Below are 21,755 nucleotides of genomic sequence, written 5' to 3'. Positions count from 1 at the left end.
GAGAAAGTCTTTTGAGGACTTTTAATTACACCTCAAGTAATTACATATTTGTATTATCAACTGTACACACACACACCCGATTGAGAGAAAATACGTAGATAAATATATACACACATCTTAATAGAAACAAAAAGGAAAATATATTTGCATATTCATACTAAAGACCTTCTAAGTAGTTCTATACGAAGAATAATAAATTTAGGTTTAAAAAACTTACTTTAGTTACAAATAGACATGAAAATATTGGCTGAAGGTAAATTCCTGCTGTAAAACATGGTCCTGAAATTTGGTTTTGAAATTCATGTACCCTGTCCTTCACTGAAAAACAGAAATGACATTAATGAAGACAAAGAACTTTAGTTCAAACATGCATTAATTTAAAAAATTCCAGTAACATATGAACTGTAAATAGGAGCCTTGTTTTGTATGCAAGTTTGTACCTTTCTGAAGCCCATCTTTCCAGAGGATCATGACTGATACCCTGGAGACCACTTCCCTGAGAATTACATTTGGATTATGTGTCCTGAAAGCATCTGCTCTCTTGTCCTTGAACACTCATCTACCACTTTTCTGCCCACTCACCCAGCCTGGTGCAATCTTCCTGCAGTTTATTCTATTGACTTGGCATTTTACTAACTGGAAGTTTCGTGTCATATGCCACTTTGGAGATTTCACGCATATGTTCACCTCTGAATCATTTACCAACCTGTTTCATAAGGATGCTTTAGAGCCAATCTCTGATGTGCCTCGCTGTTTTAGCCTCTTCATTCAAGCATAATGGAATGTTCAAGTGGAAGTTTTGGCTGATATCCTAATGAGAAAGGTAACAAATACCCAACAAAATTGTGAACTTATGAATTTTAGAGTGCTATGAATAAAAGTTACAATACTCTTAGAGTCCTTACTCACATCAATGGCATGAAAGGGTGGTTTTACTGAGCATTTGTAGAAGTTTTATATATATGTATCTCACTATGTATATATAAAATATATACATATATATCACTATATATAAATATATACATATATATCTCACTATATATATAAATATATACATATATATATATATATATATATACTTTTGAGACGGAGTCTTGCTCTGTAGCCCAGGCTGGAGTGCAGAGGTGGGATCTCGGCTTACTGCAAGCTCCACCTCCCGGATTCACGCCATTCTCCTGCCTCAGCCTCCCGAGTAGCTGGGAGGCCCCCGCCACCGCGCCGGGCTAATTTTTTGTATTTTCAATAGAGACGGGGTTTCACCGTGTTAGCCAGGATGGTCTCGATCTTCTGACCTCGTGATCCACCCGCCTCAGCCTCCGAAAGTGCTGGGATTACAGGCGTGAGCCACCGCGCTGGGCCCAGAAGTGATATATTTTTTAAAAGGTGACACCCACTTCACAGAATCTCCAACTCACTGTGAAGGGAGTATCACCTCCACTTTTATCTCAAGTCAAGGGAGAATCTTAAAGTGAACCAACAAAGTGAACTCTTAGTATATAAGGGTAAGAAGAAAAGTCAAGTTTCTTTTTCTTTTTTTGACACGGAGTTTCACTCTTGTTGCCCAAGCTGGAGTATGATGACACGATCTTGGCTCACTGCAACCTCTGCCTCCCGGGTTCAAGCAATTCTCCTGCCTCAGCCTCCCGAGTAGCTGGGATTACAGGCATGCACCAGCACACCTGGCTAATTTTGTATTTTTAGTAGAGACGGGGTTTCTCCATCCATGTTGGTCAGGCTGGTCTCAAACTCCCGACCTCAGGTGATCCACCCGCCTTGGCCTCCCAAAGTGCTGGGATTACAGGCATGAGCCACCGTGCCTGGCCGAAAAGTCAAGTTTCTACAGAGAGGAAGGGGAAGGCAAGACCCATTGAATAAATTCAAGTTAACAAAGGAAGAGAAAAAAGAAAGTTGTTTTTCAGATTACATTCCACATGTTAGTGCTTGTTCAGTGCACTGACTACACATGCATGCGCCATTTATCCTATGATCTTATGGTTAGTGCTTTTAGGGCAGTTTTTATCCATTAAGTATTTTTCATGGTGATTTCTGTTTTATTAAGTTGTTTTTAGTAAAGAATCTTATCAGACACTTCCAAAAACATTATATCTATTGCTATGCTTAGCAAGACATTCAGTTTTTTTGATCTCTAAGAAGTCTAAAACGTTATTTAGATAGGATTTTCCCCTGAGAAAATAAAATATATTTTCTACCAACATGTTAAGTGTGTACAAGCTTTCAGTGATCTTTTATTCCACAGTAGATGCCATCATTAAACCTTAGAAAGAGATGAGACTGTGCCACTCCCCTGCCCTTTAAAAAATCAACAAAAGACAGAATAATAAGCTGAGAAAGAGAAGTTAGAGAGGTAGAACTCTCCAAAAAGCCAGTGGAAGTTTAAAGAAAGAAGGTCAATAGAGTCAAATGATGCAGAAATGTCAAGGATAGAAACAGAAATTATTGTGATTTAGTGAGTCAAAGTGACCTTTTTGTGTCTTTGAATCGAGGGGTGAGATGTAATACAATAGTGCAGAGCATGGAGGAGTAAATGACAGGTGAGCAAGGGAGGATAAAGAGGAGCAGTATTTTTTCAACAAGTTTGTGGAGGGAAAGCTTTTGCATTTTTAAACTAAGGAAACTTAGGTCTCCTTAAAGGCTAAGGAAAACAAAACATAGAAAGTGCACGACAAAAGGGGTGAGCGTGTAAATGGGGTATGGCTGGAACCTGGAGGTTAGAAAAGGAGAGGAGGAAGAGCCCAGGAGGATGGGGTACGTGTGGAAAGAACCACACAGCAGAAAAATGCAAAGATAAAGTTAAATCAAAGGGGGTGAAGACAGAAGTTGGAGTTTGCCACTCTTGGTCTCAGTTTTCTATGTGAGGTAGGTGGTAGGTTTATTCGCTGAGTGGGTATGTGAGTGGAATAAGGTCGCCCCTTCACAAGGGAGAGTGGAAGCTGAAATTCCCAAGGGAACATCTTTTTCTAATTCTTACAAAGACACCATAAGGAGTAGCTACAGCCTTTGGTAAGAATTTTAATATTAATAAAAGTGGCAAAATATTGGAAAAATATCTGTTTCTAAGAAGTCATTCTATAAATGGTTAGCTAATTCATTGTAGAAGACCTAAGCATGATCACAATTTGATCTAATTCCTCTAATTTGTTTTTGCAGAAGTAAAATGTGGTTTGGGAATCCCCCGATCCTCCTAAAGCAAGACATTAAATTTGGGCTTATTATATTTCAACTGGACTCTATCATTTAGCGATTTTAGTCTTCTAGTATTCATTTTTGAGTCCCTCAAGATACTCAAGTACACTTCTTGAGGTTTTTTTTTTTTTTGACATGTCTAAATTTTAGTTGATACATTTAACACATGTGCTTCTGTGATATCTTCTTACTTTTTGAAAATTGCCTTTCCTTAGATAGCATTGTTTTTTATATTACCAGTCTCATTTAGCCTTGTTTTTTTTGGAAGAAACTGATCTGATCTTTTTATTAGGTGTGTGGGGTTTTTTTGGTTTGTTTGTTTGTTTTTTGTTTTTCTTTCCCCTGTGGTTTAGAATTCTTTTAATGGTCTATTATTTTAGTTTCTTCACTTTTCTCATGGACAATGTCCACATTTTATGTCATTATTTTTTCTTGAAGTAACTAACCTTGAATGGAAAAATTGGTATTTTTCTTTCCCACCAGCATGTTGAATCATCCATTTGTCTGGTAGCTTGAGACAGCCAGCAGAGGAGTCACAGGAGTAGGTACCTTTCCATGAGCTCACCTCTGTTCCACTCCCATCTCATAAAGGGTGTGACAGATACTTCACAGAAGGCAAGGAGAAAACAGGTCAGAAGTACCTTATTGGGGGCTTAGCGCTGATTTTGGTTCTGAAAAGCTGGCCACTAAGAGACAGCAGTAGCTATGTCTGCCTCAGTATGTGACAGACCATGCTGTTGGGCCCATATATAGCCTCCATATCTGCCACTGTGGCTACTTCATTCACATACCCACTGTGTCAGTTCTGGGATGACTAAAATCAACTGGGTGAGTCATTTTGTCTACTTATCTGTCGAGTACTTTTTTCATGGTAGTTGCTATTTGCTGAGCATTAAGGGACAATACAAAAAAGTCTTCACACTTCATGCCGCCTCCCACGTTTGTTCACAGATTCAGCAATTTGTCTTTTACTTTGGAGGGAATGGCCAGTGGACTCCTAAATATTTCACTGTACTGGCAGGTCCTGAGACTTGGTAGGGTTCATCTTCTACCCTTTGGAGCACGTATCTAACCAAGGCTTCCAGTATGGTGGCCACCTCTTCCTCTTTTGTCCAGTCATCATGATTTTATTGATGTAATGAATCAGTGTGGTGTTCTGAGGGACTCATAGGTGATTCAGACCTTTTCAGACAAAATTATGGCAAAGGGTAAGAGTGTTACCACAGCCACAAGACAAAATTAGAGATCAATATTATTGTCTATTTCATCTGAATTCAAACCTTTTCTGATCTTCTTTTCTAATTGGAATGGGAAAAACATATGTTGTCCAAATCAATGGCTGAAAACTAGGTACCTGAAGTTTTATTAATCTGCTTAGCACAATATCACATCTGGCACAGTAACTATAATCATCAGGTTTACTACTTGATTAAGTCTGTAATAGTATACGGTTATTCTCCAGGACCCATCTGGTTTCTGCAGGGGCCACACTGGTAAGTTAAACAGAGATGGAGTGATTACTACTCCTGCATCGTTTAAGTTTTTAATTGTAGCAATCATTTCTACCATCTCATGGGATATGATACTATTTGTTTATTTGTTTGCTTGCTTGCTTTTTGTTTTGAGACAGAGTCTCACTTTGTCGCCCAGGTTGGAGTGCAGTGGCACGATCTCAGCTCACTGCAACCTCCGCCTCCCGGGTTCAAGCAGTTCTCCTGCCTCACCCTCCTGAGTAGCTGGGATTACAGGCTCATGCCACCACGCCTGGCTAATTTTTGTATTTTTAGTAGAGAAGAGGTTTCACCATGTTGGTCAGGCTGGTCTCGAACTCCCGACCTCAGGTGATCTGCCCGCCTCGGCCTCGCAAAGTGCTGGGGTTACAGGCATGAGACACTGCCTGGCGATACTTTTCGTTAATTTATTATCTTGGCTACGGTTTGGGGACAGTTTCAGAGGTTTCCACTTAACCTCTTCCCCTATGATAGCCCAAGGACCTAATGTGGGGGTTATTCCAAATGCTAAGCCAATTCCAATGATACTCTCAGGAACTTGGGAAATGACCACTAAGTGGAGTCCTGAATCCAGTGGGTGAAATTTTAGCCAACTCATTTATTACCTGGCCCTGTAGACCACCACTCTAGTGGGGGTTGAAGGGACCATAACCATGCTTTGAATCTCTAGATATCAGTATTATCTCTGCTTCCAACTAATAATCCTAAAAATGTTTATTTGCAGGCACTATCCACCCTCCCCATGCATTTTAAATGCTGGCGTCATCATATTTGCTACAGCATTTTACTTCACCAGGATATTTTTCCAGGTCATCATGAGTGAAGTCTTGAGCCACTGAGCCACTACCACTTTGTGCCAAGTACTATCTGTGCCCTGCCTGCCAACCAGGATGACAACCCTTCATCTGCCAGGTGGTGAGTGAGCCAGTCCCAAACTCCTACTTTGTCACCCATTTCTCAGCCCATTTCTCAACATCAGTACCATTGGTGTTGATTTGGGTCCTCCAAGAGTCAGGCTTCAAGTTGAGATAGAGGAAAAAGAGGTTTATTAGGGGCAATGCCTTTGAGAGAAAAATAAGGTAGGTAGGGAGTAGAAAATGAAGGCCAGGAGAATCATCAGACTGCACAACCCAGGCCTGACCTGGTTGAATGAGTGAGAAAAAGGAAGAGAATTAGGAGAATCACCCTAGACTTCAGTTTAGCTCTAAGAAAGTTTGGCAAATATTGGGAAATCCTAAAGTCAAAGTTGCCTATCAGAGGAGCTCTGTGACTCTCAGAAGCAAGTCTGCCTTAGTATTCCTGTTTTGCTCAGTCATTGGCTAAAAGCAGCCTGTAGGAAGCACGACTTTGGCTCAAATACAATGATGATTTCAGATCACAGCAGCCAAGGGTGCCCACAGGCAGAAATCTGAGAGGTGCATTTTCATAGTTACCACGGATTAGAACAGTTGGAGGATTGTGAGGAAGAGCAATAATTATTTGTGTAGGTAAATAATAATAGATAACCGGTACACAAGAAGAAAAATCATCTTTCATGAAACAAGGTACATTCTCTCCTCCTTTGGGTTGATCTGTCAGTTTACTGACATGGATCCATTGGTTGAAAGTTGATTAAGCAGCAAAGGTCTACCCACAGTACAAATACCCAGAAAGAGCAAATGTAGATCATTGCAATGTCCTTGAGTGACAAAGGGGTGGAGGCAGAGAGAGAAGCTCTGCTGATTCAGACCAGAGGGAATTTTCCACCCATCATAAAGGTTTGGCTTATATTCTAGAAACTAGACAGTGACTGAGCAACATATGCTAGAAAGTTGGTGCTCTGCTGAAATTGGGCCCCAAGATATTTTTGGAAACTTTGATGCCCATGAAGAGGGAAAACTGCCAATTTGAAGTGAGAAGAGTGTTTTTGTCTCTAAATGTAGAGTTTATGGTTTAGTTTTTGAGAAAATCACTATTTCGAGAAATAATCACTGTGTTGGACACTTAAGAGAAATTGAGCAGTACCCAATTTGGAATTCAGACAATTAAGACTTTGAGGAGTTAAACTATGAAAATTTGTCTCCACTGAGGATGGAGATACATTTCTGTGGATTGTATCCTTTAGGAGAATGTTTCTTTTCTGAACAAGGAGTTAGATTTCATTCTGTCTGAAACTATTCTTTAGTGGTGCTTTTGTGTCATCCTGGGTGAGCCTTCAGAAAGAGGAGGTCAGGAGTGGAGAGCCACTTGGGCAGAAGTGATATGGAGGTATACATTTATCTTATGCTGGAGAAGAGACCCTAAAGGGAGTAGACTGGGTTTGTAAATTCCCATGTTGGACCAAGCTTTTCTGATGTTGTTCTGAATTATGTAACTAGACACTTACTGAGTCTTTATTAGTTTGTTTTAGAAAAATAAACCATTTTATTCAATTGCTCAATTATTATTGAAGTCCTTCTAGGCTCAGGCACTATTTTAGTTACTTGGAATATGTCAGTGACAAACACAAAAAGCCCCTGCCCTATGAAGCTTATTTCTTATCCCTTGGATGTTCTATCACTGGAAAAGCTAGTCTTGGATTGGAAATGGGACAAGGAGAAGTAGTTTCTTCTGTCCTGGCCTTGGGCATTAGGGCCTCCATTCTGGGAAAGCACAATGTGCTCAAGAAAGCACTCAGTGGAAGAAGTGAACCAGCCCTGTAACATGTTGGCCGGCTGGCAGCCAAAGCGAGAGACATCCAACTGAGGACTCCTGTGGACGGTCCTTGGCTTGAGAACTCTGAGAACTACTATATCTGGCATAATGTTTTAAGCTATCAGGGAAGTTCCCTTCTGTTACCTACGAACCCTCCAGGGAATTCTTGTTAAGGAATACAGCCTGATCTTAGCTACCACTGTGTGGGTTTGAATGCCTTTGACCTCCATGGGGGTGAAGTGGTACGAAAGGCAATTACAGTGTCTGGCAGTAACGAAATTTGACCCTCAGAACAGAGCAGCAGTCCAGAATCAGCTGATGGGCTGAGGTGGCAAGTCATTGTGCCTTTATAAAACAAGGAAGCCCTTTCTGGGAATTTCCTGAAATACTTGGAAAGTAGATCCCAGTAAAAATTGGACTACCTGAAGTTAAGCAAGATATAAGCTTGGACTATTGTCAAAATCCTAAAGCCAAGTGTGACTTCTAGGCTGGAAAAGCTAGGATTTCTGGGTTACATAGCACCTGAGAGCTTCAGGAAGCACGAAAGATAGGATTTGTGTGCAGGTTCTGAGTTCTAAGGTCAGAGCCTGAATCATGGAGTAAAATGTGAATCAAAGTTTTCAACATGGATATGGTAAGTAGGGTTTTACATTAAGGCCACTGAAGAATAATTCTGTGTCTAAATGCATCTATACATATTTTTGTCAATACTTGATCTTTGTGTTAGTCATTATTTCTATTGTCTTTTTTTTCCTGAAACTTTATAGTAAAAGCACATCTAACATTTCAGATCACTTTAAGAATAAGACGGGATGGAATAATATGCCCCCTGGAAAGTTAATTTCTCTAAGAAAATGCACTGACTCTAAGAGAAATTTGCAGGTATGAAAAGTGATCATTGTTAAGTTATACAGTCTCTCACCTTCATCCATTCTTTCTTACCTCCCAAATAAAGGTTTGTGAGAATAATAACATATCCACATATGTATTGCCACACAAACAAAAATACCAAACATGTAGTCATATACATTAAACAAACTGTGTCACCCAGGTGATAGGAGTAGGAAATGCTCAGAACCTCCTAAGGTGTGTTATTTAGTATTTAGCATTTTATGTTTATCTCATTAAAGTTTTGTGATATATTAGAGTCTATATAGATCAGTAAGCACTGCCAAACTGCTGAAGGTGATACAACTATTGAAATGTTTAGCACAAAATTTATAATGCTATAATCTCATATACTATAAAGCCTAAATTCTGCAGCAGAGGGACCCGGACTCCTAGACTTCAGCTGTTTCTATTGCTCCTACTATAATTCTTACTATAATTACTATAATTTCTGTTGCTCTTACTACAATTCAAATGTATTTTTTTGATGTCAGAGTCTTTCCTAGAGGTCACATAAAACTCTGAAATTGGGTCAGGCCAATTGGGGAGTATTATGATAGGCGATTAAAATCTCTAGAACTACATGTTCTGTTCATTTTCATGAAATATGAAATCTGTATCTTAAGAATCTCAAAGCTTCTTAAGGTTGAGACTTCTATTTTAAAAGAAGGGGAAGTTTGGGTTACCTTTTCAAATGGTTTCCTTTTTTCAGTATTTAATATTTTCTCTACCTTTTGATTAAGCCATTGAAAATCCCTGGCAGAATGCAGGTAGTGAAATTTGACCAAAGTTTGGAAAAGAAAGGACTGAAGAGAAGCGGTTGTCTTCTTTCTCCCTTCTCCCTTCCTGTGGTTGATTGCAAAAATGGCTGCAATACTTTGCATCCCCTTCCAGCAAGAAGTGGAATCTACTTCCCCACCCCCAAGATCAGGTGGGCTGCTCTTGAAACTTGCTTGGGCCAATAATGTGACGGAAGGGATAGTTTGTATGTTTTGAATCCAGGTGTCAAGAGACCTCACAGCTTTCACTCCTTCTGATCTCAGACTCTTGCCCAGCATATCTTGAGCATCAAAGGAGACCAAGTGGAGCAGAAAGTTGTAATGGTTGAACTGTCTTAGACTAACCAGCCCCAGCTAACCCACCAGCCGCCACAGATACATGAACAAGCCCAGCTGAAAGATCATCTTAGCCTGGACAAAGCCAAACCACCAAGCTGAGCCCAGTCCAAAATGCCGAACTGCCATTTGTTGAGTCACAAAATTTGGGGGCAACTTTATGAAACAGCGAAAGCTGATAGCTCTAACTACATCTATGAGTCATACAACCTAGAAATGTTATCAAGTAAGTATTTTCCTCAAAGTAAAAGTTTTATAGAGTCACTTAAACCAGTGCTACTAAAAGTGCTGATCCACAGAGAGAGAGAGAGCTTGCACCAGAATGTCAATCTGTACACTGCTTCCTTCGTCAACAAAGTCTTGCTGCAAAAATTGTGTCAGCTGAATTAAATAGTGTGCACAGTTGACATATTTGGTTTATATTCCTGTGCAAACAGAAAATATTCAGATAGTAAGAATTTAGGCTTTTCAGGCTATACAGTATTTGTCACAATTTTAGGCTTTGTATACCATACAGTCCCTGTCAACTTTGTCATTATAGCACAGAAGCAGCCATAGACAACAAGTAAATGAATGGGCATGGCTGTGTTTCAGTAAAACTAAGAAGCAGACAGCAGTCTGGATTTGGTTTGTGGGCCATAGTATGCTGAATTCTGAATCCTAAGCCATTTCAGCAGCTCATCCCATCAAAGCTCATTATCGTGTCTGCTTTTATAATAATGTCAAAAGAATGTAGGCAAGAGCAAAACAGAATTGGAGATATCTTTCCTTAGAGACCGGAAAACCAAATGCCTGAAATAGTTGTTTCAGATGCCCCAACATGGAGCTAGAGGGATAGAACGAAATATGAAAAATGTACATAATTATTTAAAATGTATATGAGTAATAAAGTGCACAAGTACTGCCAGTCAAGGCCCTGGGCCAAATTTGGAAAAAATAAATATTCTAAGAAGTTTTCATTTCAAAATGTTGATATCTCAGCATTACTGCTTAGCAGTAAGGAGTTGGAATATTCCTTCCCTCATTTTTTTCCTTCCTCCTTTTCTATCTTCCTCATCCTTTCCTTTTTTCCCTTTCTCAACCTAGAGGAAAACATTTCCAGGCACCATTGAAAACCAGTATTACATTCTTGAAGAGTAGGTTCATAGGGCAGCAGTTAAAAGCTTGTGGTTTTGCCATTTGATTTTCTTTCAGTGGTTGCCCCATTTGATTTTCTTTCAGTGTAGTTTGGAGACAACACATTTCTGTCTCATTAAAGTTTGAGACAATCTGTCTTTAGATTCACCCTGACAATGGGCAGGGTGTACCCGTGTAAGGGAGTGTTAGGAAGAGGCACAGAAAATGAGATGCCAACAATCACTATCCATTTCTCAAAAAGCATACTGGGCAGATTTTCAAATTGTCATTACATTCTGGGTTTTTTTTTTTTTTTTTTTTTTGAAATACAAAGATGATTAGTTGCTTTGACAAATATACTCCTCCCCAAATAACAACTGCTATCAAAATCACTAGAGTAAAACAAAAATCTGTAGAACTACATGTTCTGTTTATTTTATTGAAATATGAAATCTATATGTTAAGAATCTCAAAGCTTCTTAAGGTCGAGACCTCTATTTTAAAGGAAGGTGAAGTTTGGGTTACCTTTTCAAATGGTTTCCTTTTTTCGGTATTTAATATTTTCTCTACCTTTTGACTAAGCCGTTGAAAATCCCTGGCAGAATGCAAATGTAGGAAGAATAACCCACTAGGAATCACAGCCATTGTCAGTCACTAACAATTTATCTCAGACTGGTCAAGCCTATTTTCCAGAGAGAATAAACACGGTGTCATGGCTCCTAGGGAGGGTTAGGAGAGAATAAGTCCCAGAGAATGGAATGCCAGAATGCCTTGATGGGGTGCCACAGCTGGGGAGAGGGCTGGGACAATGGGGAAATGAAGGGACAATGGGGAAATTAGAGAACTAGAGATGGCAGCAGGGGCCGTAAAAAGGTAATATAGATACATGTTAAATTTTGCCTACTTCCCAAATTTCCTTCAGGATGGCCATAGCCAAGAGAACCAAACATTACTTGTCATGGCATGAAAGGGTGCTGCTTATTTCAGCAGGGAGAAAAGGCCTAGTGTCAGTGGCTGAGCATCCTTCTTCAGCACATCTGTAGGCTAATCTTCATCTGCTAGGATGCCGTATAGCCTCCCAGGAGCCCCTTGTTGCTCTCTTCTTGACCACAGATTGATAACTCCTAGGGTCCTCTAAGCATGACTCTCTTATCAGTGCATCACAAAATGGCATCATTTATATATATATATATAGTGATGTCATGATATATATATCATGATATATATATATATAAAGTGCCATTTATATATGACTCATCCATTTTGTCTTCTGATGTTTATATTCTCATGCCCATGTTCTCCACTACTTCTCTCTTCTTCCTCCCCTCCAATAATCAAATGATATCCTTTCTACTTCCCTGTGTCTCCTCTTTTCATCAGTATTAACTAAGTCTTCAGACAGGGCATTGTGAGAGCCAAAAGCTCATTGCAATAACTTTCCTCTTTACTGTTTTACTTTCCTCTTTACTGTTGTAGTCAGTAGTCAATACTTCTTTTTAGTCATCCATAGCAAACATCCTCTCAAGGGGACAGATAAAGATCATAACAAATTGGAAGCTGAAAAGTACTACTTTAAATACAAAATACTGTCGTCAGTCGCCAAACACTCCATCCTCACTCCCAAAGCTGTCATATGAATCAGAACTCAATAGAAATATGGAATCTCAATGATTCATAAATTGATTCATTTATTCACCAAATATTTTTTGAGCAACTATTATAGGAAACACTCTTCCAGGTGCTGGTGATACAAAGTTAAGGCATGCTCCTTGCCCTGGAGAAGTTTATCATCTAGTAGGGGAGCCAGATGTGTAAGCACAAAATTACAATAGACAGTGATAAGTGCATAATGGAAGTAGCCACAAAGTATCATTTTGTTCAGTTGAGGTAGTCAAGGACTTTGCTGGGCTGGACTAGAAAAAGGCTTCCCTTAGGAAGAGATTTTGAGCTGAGTGTTGAGAGATAATTTGCAATGATAGGGGAAGCAGGAGGAGTGACTAGTAAAATTTGCCTTGAGCATCAAGTTCATGTAGAAAATTGGTAGGAGATTTTAGCCCTAGGCAGTGGAGCTAGAAATGATAGTGGATAAATATGTGAAATGTTGAGGAGGTTAAATGAGAGTTAGAGTTTAATAATATGAATGAAGAGGGAGAAGATGTTATTTTGCCTGATGCAGAAGTCTGGCCCTAGCATTCCTGAATGGTGGCTCACCAGCCTCTGCTGGGACGCTTCCAAGAGTAGTAGCTGTCTGCCTCACAGGACTGCAGCCTGTTCTAGTCCAGACAGACTGGATTTTAGAGACAGCTTCTTTATATTGATCTGATATCTGCCTGCCTTTAAATTCCACCCCATCTTATTTCTTTATTCAACAAAGACTGGGTCTGTTTTCTTAGATGTAGATCTGAGACATCAAGATATTTACAAATGGTTATTTTGTCTCCTTGGTCTTTTCCAGTCTTCTTTACTCAAAACATTCCCAAGGATTCAGGAAATTTCTTTATCTATCTATCTATCTATCTATCTATCTATCTATCTATCTATCTACCTATCTATCTTCTGTCTATCATCTATTGATCTATCATCTATTGATCTATCATCTATCTATCCTTTATCTATCTATCTATCATCAATAGGTAATCTATGTATGTATGTATGTATGTATCTATCTATCTATCTATCTATCTATCTATCTATCTATCTATTTATCTCATCTACTCATATTTCTCCAGAGGTTGGATTTGGTGTCACAAATGTTTAGTGTCATTGCTTTAAAATATGAAACTCAATGACTGAGACTGTTATCATATCAGCCTCTTGAGTAGCCACAATAAAATAATAAAAGGACAAAACAAATGTGGGAGAAAGAATAGTATGTCTCAGCCAACTCTGGGCACACTGCCTGTGAGTTAGCCCTGCTCCACAAGGAGCAGCAGAAAGCAAGAAAGCAAGCAAGCAAGAAAGCAAGCAAGAAAGAAGGGAAGGGAGAAAGAGAGAGAGAGGGATGGAGGCAGGAAGGGAGGGAAGAAGGAAGGAAGGAAGAAGGAAGAAGAGAAAGAAAGAAAAAAGGAAGAAGAAAGAAAAAGAAAGAAAAAAGAAAGAAGGAAGAAGAAAGAAAAAGAAAGAAAGAAAGAAAGAGAGAAAGGGAAAGAAAGAAAGAAAACAAACTATGTTTCCTTAAAATATCATTCAATAAGAGATTGCCACCTCTTCCTGGAGATAAATGTCCACTCTCTTAGTCATTTGAAGTAACTGTCTCATTTTGTTACTGTAGAAAAAAATATAGCTCAATGCAAATAAACCCAACATAGAGACTAAGATAATAAAATAATATTAAAGCTAAAAGTGAAGTTTGAGATAATCTCATCTAATCCTTCATTTTACAGAACAGAAACCAGATGATTACTTGGTGATGATAACAAGTGGTAAAATTACTTGTTAAAGCCATTAGGAGAATAGTTAATTAATGACTTGACATTCTTTTGGCACCAGATTAACACCACACAAATTACTTTCTAATCACAAAGGAAAATATCACTGAACAATGGGGGGATCTAATGGTCATGGCACTGAATAAACAGTTATTTCTAATGGTGGTTCACCAAGGTAATATCTTCTGATGTGATTCAAAGTGGAGTATCTAACATCACCTAAGATGTAATCTGGTCAGAAATATCTAATGAGAATACAGAAAGTTTGACAAATGGTGTTGGAACAAATGGATACCCACATGCAGAAAAATGAACTTGAACCTCTTCCTGACACCATGTACAGACATTAACTCAAAGTAGATCAAATAGTTAAATATAAGAGCCAAAACTATAAAACTTTTAGAAGGAAGCATAGGTGTAAATCTTCATGACTTTGGGTTAAGCAATGGTTTCTTAAATATGACACCACCCAAAGCACAAGCAACTAAACAAATAAATAGATAAATTGGTCTTCATAAATTTTTTTTTTTACATGAAAGGTCACTATAAAGAAAGTGAAAAGAAAACTTACAGAATGAGAGAAAATGTTTGCAAATCATATACCTGATAAAGACCTTGCATTCAGAATATATAAAGAAGTGGCTCGATTTAAAAATGGGCAAAGGGCTTGAATAGACATTTCTCCAAAGAAGATTTACAAATGGCCAATAAGCACACAAGAAGATGTTCGACATCTTTAGTCATTAGGGAAATGCAAGTCAAAATCACAATGAGATACCATTTCATACTCACTAGAATGAATATAAGTTTTAAAAAAGAAAAACTGATGAGTATGGGTGAGGATATGGAGAAACATAATTTAAGAAAGAAAAATAACAGTTCTGGGTAAGGATGTGGAGAAATTGGAACCCTCATGCATGGCTGGTGGGAATATAAAATAGCGCTGCTACTGTGGAGAACAATTTGGCAGAACTTTCAAGAAGAGTTTTCCTTGCAATTCCACTCCTAGGTAAGTATCCTAGAGAAGTAAAAACCTATGTCCAAATAATACAGGAATCAGGAATATTTGTTGCAGCATTATTCATAATAGCCAAAGAGTGGAAGCAACCCAGCTTCCACTGATTCCTCCTTGTACCTGATATTTAACTGATGAATGAATAAACACAACATGGCACAATGGAAAATTATTCAACCATAAAAAGTAATAAAGTACTGAATAAACCCTGAAAACATTATGCTAAGTGAAAGAAGCCAGACACAAAAGACCACATATTATATGATTTCATTTATATGAAATGTTCATATAAGGTAAGGGTCAAACAAAGAAACCAGGGTCCATCCATGCAAACAGAAAGTACATTAGTATTGCCAAAGGACGGAAGAGGGAAGAATTGGGAGATCCAGGGTTTCTTTTCGTGGTGATGGAAGCATTCTGGAATTAGATAGTGGTGATGCTTACACAGCGTGTTGAATACACTAAAAACCACTGAATTATACACTTTTAACAATTAAAATGGTGAATTCTATGTTATGTAGATTTAATCTCAATAAACAAGGTTTTTTTTGTTTGTTTGTTTGTTTGTTTTTAAAGAATACACAGTTTTAGACATGACTTCCATTTTACAGTTGATTCAAGCAATAGGGAAACAAGTTAAGGGATATCAGGTGAAAGCAACCAGACAAACCCAGAAGGTCGACCAATCAGTAGGACAACTCGACTGGTCTTTTTAAAAATACACTAACATAAAAGGCAGACTGTGCTAGCATTTCAAGTATATGTCAGAATACCCTAAGAGGTATGTACTCTTAAACAGAAAGACTGTTGTCAGGCCTCTGAGCCCAAGCCAAGCCATCGCATCCCTGTGACTTGCATATATACACCCAGATGGCCTGAAGTAACTGAAGAATCACAAAAGAAGTGCAAATGCCCTGCCTCGCCTTAACCGATGACATTCCACCACAAAAGAAGTGAAAATGGCCGGTCCTTGCCTTAAGCTGTGATATTATCTTGTGAAATTCCTTTTCCTGGCTCATCCTGGCTCAAAAAACTCCCCCACTGAGCACCTTGTGACCCCCACTCCTGCCCGCCAGAGAACAACCCCCCTTTGACTGTAATTTTCCTTTACCTACCCAAATCCTATAAAATGGCCCCACCCTTATCTCCCTTTGCTGACTCTCTTTTTGGACTCAGCCCACCTGCACCCAGGTGAAATAAACAGCCATGTTGCTCACACAAAGCCTGTTTGGTGGTCTCTTCACACGGACGCGCATGACATTTTGGTGCCGTGACTCGGATCGCAGACCTCCCTTGGGAGATCAATCCCCTGTCCTCCTGCTCTTTGCTCCGTGAGAAAGATCCACCTATGACCTCTAGTCCTCAGACCAACCAGCCCAAGGAACATCTCACCAATTTAGCGTTTAGGCTCTTTTTCATCAAATATGAAAAACTTAGCCCAGTTCATGGCCTGTTTAGCAGCAACCCTGAGACGCTTTTCAGCCCTAGACCCTGAAAGGTCAGAAGGCCGTCTTATTCTTCATATGCATTTTATTTTATTACCCAATAATTAAATAAACCCCCAAAATTAAATTCCGGCCCTCAAACCCCACAACACGACTTAATGAATGTCGCCTTCAAGGTGTACAATAATAGAGGAGAGGCAGCCAAGTAGCAACTTATTTCTGAGTTGCAATTCCTTGCCTCCACTGTGAGACAAACCCCAGCCACGTCTCCAGCACGCAACTCCAAACGCCTGAACCGCAGCTGCCAGGGATTCCTCCAGAACCTCCTCCCCCAGGAGCTTGCTACAAGTGCCGGAAATCTGGCCACTGGGCCAAGGAATGCCCGCAGCCCAGGATTCCTCCTAAGCCGTGTCCCATCTGTGCGGGACCCCACTGGAAATCGGACTGTTCAACTCACCCAGCAGCCACTCCAGGGACTCTGGCCCAAGGCTCTCTGACTCCTTTCCAGACCTTCTTGGCTTAGCGGCTGAAGATTGATGCTGCCCCATCTCCTCGGAAGCCTCCTGGATCATCACAGATGCTTTGGATAACTCTTACACTGGAGGGTAAGTCCGTCCCCTTCTTAATCAATATGGAGGCTACCCACTCCACATTACCTTCTTTTCAAGGGCCTGTTTCCCTTGCCTCAATAATTGTTGTGGGTATTGACAGCCAGGCTTCTAAACCTCTTAAAACTCCCCAACTCTGGTGCCAATTTGGACAACATTCTTTTATGCACTCCTTTTTAGTTATCCCCACCTGCCCAGCTCCCTTATTAGGTCAAGACATTTTAACTAAATTATCTGCTTCCCTGACTATTCCTAGGCTACAGCCACACCTCATTGCTGCCTTTTCCCCCAGTTCAAAGCCTCCTTCACATCCGCCTCTTGTATCTCGCCCCACCTTAACCCACAAGTATAGGATACCCCTCCTTGGCAACTGATCATGCATCCCTTACCATCTCATTAAACCCAATCACCCTTACCCCACCCCACTCAACGCCAGTATCCCACCCCGCAGCATGCTTTAAAAGGATTAAAGTGTTATCGCTCACTTGCTACAGCATGGCCTTTTAAAGCCTGTAAACTCCCCTTACAATTTCCCCATTTTACCTGTCCTAAAACCAGACAAGGCTTACTGATTAGTTCAAGATCTGCACCTTATCAACCAAATTGTTTTGCCTATCCACCCCGTGGTGCCAAAGCCATATCCTCTCCTATCCTCAATACCTCCCTCCACAACCCATTATTCTGTTCTGGATCTCAAACATACTTTCTTTACTATTCCTTTACACCCTTCATCCCAGCCTATCTTTTGCTTTCATTTAGACTGACCCTGACACCCATCAGGCTCGGCAAATTACCTGGGCTCTGCTGCTGCAAGGCTTCACAGACAGCCCTCATTACTTCAGTCAAGCCGAAATTTCTTCCTCATTTGTTACCTATCTCGGCATAATTCTCATAAATACACACTTACTCTCCCTGCTGATCGTGTTCCAGCTAATCTCCCAAACCCCAATCCCTTCTACAAAACAACAACTCCTTTCCTTGCTAGGCATGGTTAGTGCGGTCAGAATTCTTACACAAGAGCCGGGACCGCGTCCCGTAGCCTTTCCGTTCAAACAACTTGACCTTACTGTTTTAGCCTTGCCCTCATGTCTGTGCGCAGTGGCTGCCACTGCTTTAATACTGTTAGAGGCCCTAAAAATCACAAACTATGCTCAACTCTCTACAGTTCTCATAACTTCCAAAATCTATTTTCTTCCCCCCAACCATCGCTCAGGACAATGCTTATGCTGACGAGTTAGCTAAAAAAGCAGCTAGCATTCCAAATTCTATCCCTCACGGCAGTTTTCCTCCTTCACATTGGCCACTCCCACCTACTCCCTGGCTGAAACTTCCACCTATCAATCTCTTCCCACACAAGGCAAATAGTTCTTAGACCAAGGAAATTATCTCTTTGCAGCCTCACAGGCCCATTCTATTCTGTCGTCATTTCATAACCTCTTCCATGCAGGTGACAAGCCGCTAGCCCGTCTCTTAGAACCTCTCATTTCCTTTCCGTCATGAAAATCTATCCTCGAGGAGATCACTTCTCAGTGTTCCATCTGCTATTCTACTACCCCTCAGGGATTGTTCAGGCCCCCTCCCTTTCCTACACATCAAGCTCGAGGATTTGCCCCTGCCCAGGACTGGCAAATGACTTTACTAGCATGCCCTGAGTCAGAAAACTAAAATATCTCTTAGTCTGGGTAGACACTTTCACTGGATGGGTAGGGGCATTTCCCTTAGGGTCTGAGAAGGCCACCGCGGTCATTTCAGACATAATTCCTCGGTTTGGCCTTCCTAACTCTATACAGTCTAATAACGGACCAGCCTTTAATAGTCAAATCACCCAAGCAGTTTCTCAGGCGAGTTGAACAGTCCGATTTCCAGTGGGGTCCCGCACAGATGGGACACGGCTTAGGAGGAATCCTGGGCTGCGGGCATTCCTTGGCCCAGTGGCCAGATTTCCGGCACTTGTAGCAAGCTCCTGGGGGAGGAGGTTCTGGAGGAATCCCTGGCAGCTGCGGTTCAGGCGTTTGGAGTTGCGTGCTGGAGACGTGGCTGGGGTTTGTCTCACAGTGGAGGCAAGGAATTGCAACTCAGAAATAAGTTGCTACTTGGCTGCCTCTCCTCTATTATTGTACACCTTGAAGGCGACATTCATTAAGTCGTGTTGTGGGGTTTGAGGGCCGGAATTTAATTTTGGGGGTTTATTTAATTATTGGGTAATAAAATAAAATGCATATGAAGAATAAGATGGCCTTCTGACCTTTCAGGGTCTAGGGCTGAAAAGCGTCTCAGGGTTGCTGCTAAACAGGCCATGAACTGGGCTGAGTTTTTCATATTTGATGAAAAAGAGCCTAAACGCTAACTGACTTGGGAGAGGTCAGATAAAGAAAAAGGAACATTAACCTTGACTAGGCCTTTAGCTCCAGCCACTTTTTTAAGAGGAAATTGCTGGGCAGGTGGGGGAGGGCTAGTCGAGCAACGAAACTGTAAGCCAGACTGGTGTGAGGAGGGGAGGTGATAAAAGGACTATAGGGTGGGGGAGCAGAGACTGAGGAAAAGTTGGGACCTAGCTCGGCCTGGCGAGGAGAGGAGAGGTCAGATGGGTCTGTAGAAGGGAAGATTAGAAAGACTCAGCGACGCTTGGGGTTGGGACTGAGGGGACAGGCGGGAGGAAAAGAAGGAAGATTTGGGACGAGTTGCATTGGGAACAGAGACTAGGGAGGGACCGATGTGTAAAAGAACGCCCGGACGTCAGGCACCTCAGACCGTCTGCCCATTTTACGACAAGATTGAGATCTTTTAGGATGGAAAAATCTGAAGTGCCGTTTTCTGGCTATTTGGAACTGCTGTCGAATTTGTATTGGGGTCAAGCGGCATCGTAGAAGAAAATAAGGCATTTAGGTTTTAGGTCAGGTGTGAGTTGAAGAGGTTTTAAGTTCTTGAGAACACAGGCTAAGGGAGAAGAAGGAGGAATGGAGGGTGGAAAGTTGCCCATAGTGAAGGAGGCAAGCCCAGAGAAAAGAGAGAGTAGAGATACGGAGAGAAGGAGTTCGGGGGTTCTTGCCCTCCAGAAAAGCAGGAAAGGGGTTGGGGAGCAGAAATAAGGTATTGAGGTGCAAAAATAAGAGATCGGGGTGCAAAACCAAGAGGGGGCACAAAACAAGAGGGGACGCAAAAATAAGAGGTTGGGGTTCTTGCCCCTCCCCCAGAAAAGCAGAGAAGGGGTAGAGACAGGGAGAGAAGGGGTCGGGGTGCTGGCCCCTCTCCCAGAAAAGCAGGACTTGCTGCTTGGGGTGAAGGACCAAGGCAGGTGTCCCTGCAGCGTGGTCAGACACCCCTGAAATGTGGATGAGTAATCAGGCGTCTCTGCAATGATTAAACACCAAGGGAAGGCTGCCTTCCCCAGTCCGTGACCGGGGCCGGCGTTTTGGGTCCATGGATAAAACGTGTCTCCTTTGTCTCTACCACACAATGAAAGGAATTGAAATTAAGAGAAGGGAGAGATTGAAGAGTGGTGCCAAGATTGAAAGGAGAAGGAGGTTGAGGGATAATGAGAGAGGTTGGAGAAGAGAGTAAAAAAGGGCTGCTTACCCAATTTAAAATTGGTGAGATGTTCCTTGGGCTGGTTGGTCTGAGGACTAGAGGTCATAGGTGGATCTTTCTCAGGGAGCAAAGAGCAGGAGGACAGGGGATTGATCTCCCAAGGGAGGTCCGCGATCCGAGTCACGGCACCAAAATGTCATGCGCGTCCGTGTGAAGAGACCACCAAACAGGCTTTGTGTGAGCAACATGGCTGTTTATTTCACCTGGGTGCAGGTGGGCTGAGTCCAAAAAGAGAGTCAGCAAAGGGAGATAAGGGTGCGGCCGTTTTATAGGATTTGGGTAGGTAAAGGAAAATTACAGTCAAAGGGGGGTTGTTCTCTGGCGGGCAGGAGTGGGGGTCACAAGGTGCTCAGTGGGGGAGTTTTTGAGCCAGGATGAGCCAGGAAAAGGAATTTCACAAGATAATATCACAGCTTAAGGCAAGGACCGGCCATTTTCACTTCTTTTGTGGTGGAATGTCATCGGTTAAGGCGTGGCAGGGCATTTGCACTTCTTTTGTGATTCTTCAGTTACTTCAGGCCATCTGGGCGTATATATGCAAGTCACGGGGATGCGATGGCTTGGCTTGGGCTCAGAGGCCTAACACGCTTCATCCTTCATTTTGTCCCTTTTCTATCTTCAGGTGCCCAATTCATGTCCTTTTTGTTTTCTCGGTTTCTTCGTATGGCCCCTCTTTAAGAGTCTGTGCCTCTCTTCCCTGACATGTGTTCTTTACTCAAGGGAAAGCAGTTGTTCTCAGGATCAGATTCTAGTTTGTCTCTGGCACTCTTCATAGAAGTTACTCTTTTCAAGCACAGGCAAGGGAAGCCAGATTCACACTCCCAACCTTGAAGCCATCATGTTTGTAAGAGCACAGGCTGTAGGAGGTAGTGGCCAAAACTTTCCACTCCTGGTATAGTTTAGATGACGGAAGCGTAAACATCCCTGGGAGAGGCAATAGAGGAAATTGGAGAAAGTGGATCCTTCCTGCTTTTTGTTTATTTCAAAACAAGGAGATCTGTGGCCATACAAATAGAATTGGACTGGGCTAAAAGTTAACTCCTGTGTTGATCCTGGCATTGTTTAATATCATAATCTCTTTACAACCTGCTCCAGTCTTTGAGAGCCTGGAGGCTCTCATGTTCCAGGTCAGGAGTCAGAGCTGGAGATTACAGAGACATGGAA

General features: G+C 41.3%; 1 long non-coding RNA gene across 1 annotated transcript; it reads right to left on the bottom strand.

The window, feature by feature from the left end:
* Nucleotides 1–215: 215 nt before the first annotated feature.
* LOC135966579 (uncharacterized) lies at nt 216–16,984 on the bottom strand. The gene is made up of 3 exons (XR_010580001.2): nt 16,853–16,984; nt 707–811; nt 216–318 (listed from the first exon to the last, which is right to left on the bottom strand). It is a non-coding gene; the product is annotated as an uncharacterized lncRNA (long non-coding RNA).
* Between the last annotated feature and the right edge of the window lie 4,771 nt (nt 16,985–21,755).

Source organism: Macaca fascicularis, chromosome 12 (assembly GCF_037993035.2).
Source record: "Macaca fascicularis isolate 582-1 chromosome 12, T2T-MFA8v1.1".
In the NCBI taxonomy this organism is placed as follows: Eukaryota; Metazoa; Chordata; class Mammalia; order Primates; family Cercopithecidae; genus Macaca; species Macaca fascicularis.
The sequence above is the reverse complement of the archived record's forward strand: the minus strand, read 5'-3'. Positions and strand labels throughout refer to the sequence as shown.